We start from the raw sequence: 6,188 nt of genomic DNA on the forward strand, positions 1-6,188 counted from the left end.
GCTAAGTTCGCTAAAATCTGCCAAAGACTAAAATTAGGAAAAGATTAAGTTTTAATTGGTCAAGTAGTCTAATCACCCCCCCTCTAGACATACTTCCGGTCCTACAAGTGGTATCAGAGCCTTGGTCTCCATTTGCTTTGATTTCCATAGCTTTTGGTGGCCATAGCCTTGGTTTCACAACCTAGGACAGTATGGCGTCTAGCGAGGGAAATTTTCACCGTTGAGGTCCTTACTTTGATGGTACTAATTTTGCTAGTTGGAAGCATAAGATGAAAATGCATATTCTTGGACATAACCCCGCCGTTTGGGCTATTGTATGTATTGGCTTGCAAGGTGAATTCTTTGATGGGAGGGAATCAAACCGTGAAGCTAGTGCAGAAGAATTAAAGATGCTGCAATACAACACTCAAGCTTGTGATATCCTCTTCAACGGATTGTGCCCCGAAGATTTCAAAAAAAATCAGTCGTCTTGAGAATGCAAAGGAAATTTGGGATACCTTGATTGATATGCATGAAGGTACTAACTCCGTCAAGGAATCCAAGTTGGATGTGCTCCAAAGTCAACTTGACAAGTTCAAAATGAAGGATGGTGAAGGTGTCACTGAAATGTACTCTAGGCTTGCTCTTATCACAAATGAGATTGCAGGCTTAGGAAGTGAAGAGATGACCGACAAATTCATCATCAAGAAGATCCTAAGAGCATTGGATGGAAAATATGATACCGTGTGCACATTGATCCAAATGATGCCCAATTACAAGAATCTCAAGCCAACGGAAGTCATTGGAAGAATTGTTGCTCATGAGATGTCACTCAAGGATAAGGAGGAACTTCACAACAAGTCAAGTGGTGCTTACAAAGCCTCATGTGAAGCTCCTACATCATCAAGTGAGAAACAAAACTTCAATGAAGAATTGAGCCTAATGGTGAAGAACTTCAACAAATTCTACAAGAGTAGAAGCAAAGAGAGAAGCTCCAAGTCAAGGTCCTACAATGACAAAAGATCTTCCAGTCGAGAGCGCAATTGCTACAATTGTGGGAGACTCGGACACTATTCCAATGAGTGTACGGCTCCCTACAAAAGAAGATAAGATTCTCCCAAGAGAAGAAGTAGAAGAGAAGAATCACCGCCAAGAGAGAGGAGTAGAGATGATTGTTATGAACGAAGAACATCCCGGAGAAGCAAGGATTCGGAAAGGAAGGACAAGTCATCAAAGAGCTACACAAAATGAAGACATCAAGCTCATGTTGGTGAATGGGTATCCGGTTCTGACTCTAAAAATCACTCCAAGAAAAGCTATCACTCCAACTCCGAACATACTCAAGATCAAGGTGTTGCCAGTCTAGCACTCGTGTCAACCAACTCCTACGACATATTTGATTCACCAAAGGAAGGAATTGGAAGATGCTTCATGGCTAAAGGCCCTAAGGTAACACACCCCGAGTATGTTGATTTCAATAGTGATGAAGATGACTTGTTAGGTGATGATGATTTACTTGTTGACAACTCTAGTGATGAATACTATGATGAAACATCAATTAATCATGCTAATCAAGATAAAATGAATGACAATGATGAGGAGAAGATTGAGCTTCTTACTCAAGAACTAATCACTCTTAAGTTAGCTCATGAAACTATCTTAGAATATCATCGAGAACTTTTAAGGACTCATGAGATGTTACACTTTTAAAAGCTCAATCTTGAGCAAGAGCATGAGTTCTTAAAAGCAATCAATGATGATCTTCGCAAGAAAAGTTCTTCTTACATTGCCAAGAGTTTACTCTTGTCTACTTACATGCCTCAAGTCAAGTCTAGTAACAAAAACAAGAAGGATTCTTCCTCTAGTAGTAACAATAATCATGCTAAATCCAATATTGTTGCTTCTAGTAGTTCTCTTGATTCCACTAATGATTCTCTTAGCCAAGTTACACTTGAGCAAGAAAATAGCTTATTAAAGGGAATCATAGAGAAAGGTGTTTACAAGAGCCTTGCCGGGAGTAAGCAATTCGAGGAAATTGTACGCAAGCAAGGAAGGCACCGGAAGAATCAAGGTGTTGGTTTTGAACGAAAGTTCAATGCCAATGGAGTTGAGTGGGAAGAAGATCAATACCCCAAGACGAAGTTTGTTCCTCAACAAGAGAAGTATGATCCTACTTCCTTCAAGGGGACACAAGCTCAAGATGATATTCCACCACAAGACCACAAGCAAAAAGGCAAGGACAAGCTTCAAAAGGAGATTGATGCATTTGAAGAAGCTCCTAAGGCCTTGGTCAAGTGGGTTCCCAAGACTACGTCAAGTTCTACTTCATCAAGTACGACTACAACTCCATGGATTCCCATCAAGATGATGTGGATCCCGAAGAAGAAGAACTAGAGAGTTCTTGAGGGTGACTCCGCCAACATACTTCACTCATATCTTTTTGGCAACAACAAGTGCAATCAACTTCCACATCTTGCACTAGTTCAAGGAGTCACAAACCCTCATGTTGGTAAGGCAAGGGACAAGGTTACCTAAAGCTTTCATGGACATCATCTTGTGTGTGCATCACTCTATGTCTGTGGATATACTTGTTTATTCCTTGTGGTACTAACCCATGTAGGTATTGAAAGTGCAACTCACTCCAAAGGACTGCTCCAAATGATCTTCATCAACATTGAGCATCCACATCTTCAACACCTACATGAAGTCATCATCGACAAAACCCAAGGTTAGTTCATCCCTCTAAGGGGGGATCTCACATCTAGGGGGAGCTTTACTCTAAGAATTGAGTCAAAGCAACTCTAATGGTGTGAACACATCAATGCATTATGTAAAAGTGGTAACCCCACTTGAGATTAAACGATGAGTATGACCTATGATCAAATGTTCTCATTTGACTCCTAAGTCAATATACTCATATATAGATGACCTCGTCATCGCCAATGGTTTGATAGATGCTAGAATTGGTTGTGCATGCTTTGCCACATATTTCATTTGTCATTTTATTGTGTGAGCATATTGGTTGCATATTTAACTCATTCGAGGACATCCACTTGTTACTTTGATTGATTGGCTTCTTTTTATTTTGCCAAGTGGATGAACAAGAATGCCTAAGAACCTTCTCTAGCTATCTATGCTTTTCTTGTCTCAAACTCTATTCATGCTACATCACAAAATTTGATCAAGTCAGATTCGAACCACTCTGTGTGAGGAGCACTCGGAGTCCCCGATTCGTCATAGACTTAAACTTCCAAAACTTCTTTGTGCATTTCGGTCTGACCGATTCTTCCATTTCGGTCATACCAAGATCACTAAGTCGATCTAGGTTTTCAATCTCGGTGCAACCGATTTGAACTTTTCGGTCCCACTAAGTTGTTGTAACTATCAATAGTTATACATCTCGGTGCCACCGAGTTGTTCCACTCGGTCACACCTTACAGGGTCGTGATATATATACTCACGGGCAAAAATTTGGAAACTTTCTCCAAACCCCTTCGCCCGCGCATAGCTCGCTCTGCCTCCAGGGTCTCTAGATCGTTGTCCTCATCGCCAGCCGCCTCCAGTCATTGGTCTCCACCGCCGTCAATGGAGTTCAACCCCGCCGTTGCCACCGTAGCGAGTTCATCGCCAAACTAGGGTATGGTACAGTGCTATCCCCATCCGATTCCTAGCACATTGTGTTCATCATGATTCTTGCCACGATTGAAACGATTCTATCCAGTCAAAACAATCCATAGATTAGAAGTGAATTGAAAATTTAGGGTTAGGTTTCCACCGAAACCATCTCGGACCCACCGAGTTGTAAAACTCGGTTCCACCGATTCGGCTAAGGCCATTGCACAAGTGATTCTCGGTCTGACCGAGAATTGCAAATCGGTGTGACCGAGTTCTGAACTCTGTGAAACCCTAGCAATCTCGGTGCCACCGAACTATGACTCGGTCTGACCGAGTTCACTAGTTTAGGTTCCAAAAGCTGCTTCGGTATCACCGAGTTTGCAAATCGGTTGATCCGAAATGCTTTCTATGGAAAACTAAAACTAAGTTTTTGAATCATTCTTTTGCAAAAATCTCTGCATTTTGTGATGCTCATCCATTTTATCTCAACTACATCTATTCACAAGGTCAGCAGTCAGTGTTTGCAGCATGTCAGACGAAAGTGACAGCCAGAACAGGGAAGAGGAGCAGGTTCACATGAGTGAGGGCACTAGTCCCTCTAGTTCCTCAGATGAGGGCAGCAGGAGCACCCCAAGCAACTTGCCCAAAGCTGCCACCAGGGCCAGAAGGAAGAGAACTTCAGACTCTGAGGATGAAGACTATGTGGCAGCTGAGGATGAGGCCACTTCCAAGAAGATAGTGCTCAAGAAGGAATATGGCTCAGCTGCAGCCACAAAGCCAGGTCTGAAAAGAAAGGTCCCTGCCAAGAGGACACATATGCTGAAAGTAAGAGCATCAACTCAAGAACCACAGAAATCTGATCCTAAAGAGGCTACTGCAGAAGGGAAGAAGAGGAAGGAAAGGGTCAAGAAGACCATAGCCAGAGTTGTTATACAACCTTCCATGATGGAAGAGGAAGAGGAAGAAGAGGCTGCTGCTCCAGCACCCAAGGCACAAAAGCTTATGGGTGATGCTATTAGGTCAGGGGCTGCATCATCAAAGCCCAAAGAAGCACCCAAAGCTGCATCATCAATTTTCTAGCAACATTATTAGAGGGTGTTTGTTTACAGGGACATTTTGGTGTAGGGACTAAAAAACCTCCGTGTCAGTCCCATCTAAACCGAACGCGAGGGACTTTTAGGGACTAAAAGTGGGAATTTGGGACTAAAAAAAGAAGACCCCGAGGGAGTCTTTTTGGGACTTTTTCCAACAGTTTCCCCTGCCATGCATCGCACCTTGTATCCATTAGTTCATTACTAGGGGTAACATGGTCTTTTAGCATGTCATTTAATAACCTCTAGTCCATGTTTAGTCCCTGGAACCAAGCAGGTAGGGACTAGGGAGTTTTTAACCAAACAGGGCCTTAGATTAACAAGAGCTAATGAGTTGCACGGGACAGTGGACGCACTAGCACCATGTGCATCTACCGATGTACTGTGGTCATGCACAGTCTGTTGCAACAAAGAACAAACAACCAAGGAGCATATTTTTCTTGGTCCCAGTTTTTTATCTTTAGATACCTTTCCCTATGTGAGCGCAGCAAATCTAGTCCTGCTCAAACTCTACAGCCTTGTCCCCAAAACAAAAGATCAGTTCATTACATATGTGCGTACTGCGCTTGTCATTGTTTTCCCTTTTCGACCAACATAGGTGCGGGATAGCCAGTGTGTACTAGTACTTTCGCCCCTTCCTTTCCTCTTTGAACCACGTCCTAGATTTGTGCGATACAACTTTCCCCACTACTTTCCCCCTTTCCTTTCCTCTTTGAACCACGTCCTAGACTCATGCTATACAACTTTCCCCCTTCATTTCCTCTTTGAACCACGTCCTAGATTCATGCTATATACAACTTTTCCCACTACTTTCCCCCACTCCTTTCCTCTTTGAACCACGTCCTAGATACATGGTATACATGCAGCTAGAGCAATGCATGTGGAGTAAGTAAATTATACCTTGAGGTTATTGGGGCGTGGTTCGGTGGGCGACGGGACGGTAATGAAGAAGAAGGGGTCGGAGGCCCTCCCGCGGCGCCGCTGGGTGAAAGTGAACAGCTGCGCCAGTAGTCGATTCCCTCCCTTGCTGATGGCGACATCGTTAAGCCTCCTTCCCTTCCCGGCGGACGGATCCTGTCGGCTCTTTGAGCAGCAGTGAGGGGAGAGAGGCCAATGAAGTCTTGTTTAGATCTGGAGAGGGCGAGAGAGTTTGAAGAGAGCAACTACAAGCGCCGAGGCTCCATCGTGTATATATATATACTGGAGTGAGAGTGTGAAGCGTGCAAACCCTAGAAAACAAGTGCCGAGGCTACAGCTTATATGTGATGAGGTGATTATACAGTCACTACGAGATTGTATAGCTCCGTATCCATCCATTTGACGAGTCAAAGAATCCTCCTGGCACAAATTATGCTCAAGTGTAGTTATTGAACCCGAGACCTCAAGTTGGACGAGTGAACAGGCTAACCAGCTACACAACCCTCCCATTATGTTCAACGAGAGGAAAATACTCGTGTGATAAGCATGCCGTGTTTTTTTTGTGTGTGGGGGGGGGGGGAGTCA

This window comes from Triticum dicoccoides, chromosome 1B (genome assembly GCF_002162155.2).
Source record: "Triticum dicoccoides isolate Atlit2015 ecotype Zavitan chromosome 1B, WEW_v2.0, whole genome shotgun sequence".
Classification (NCBI taxonomy): Eukaryota; Viridiplantae; Streptophyta; class Magnoliopsida; order Poales; family Poaceae; genus Triticum; species Triticum dicoccoides.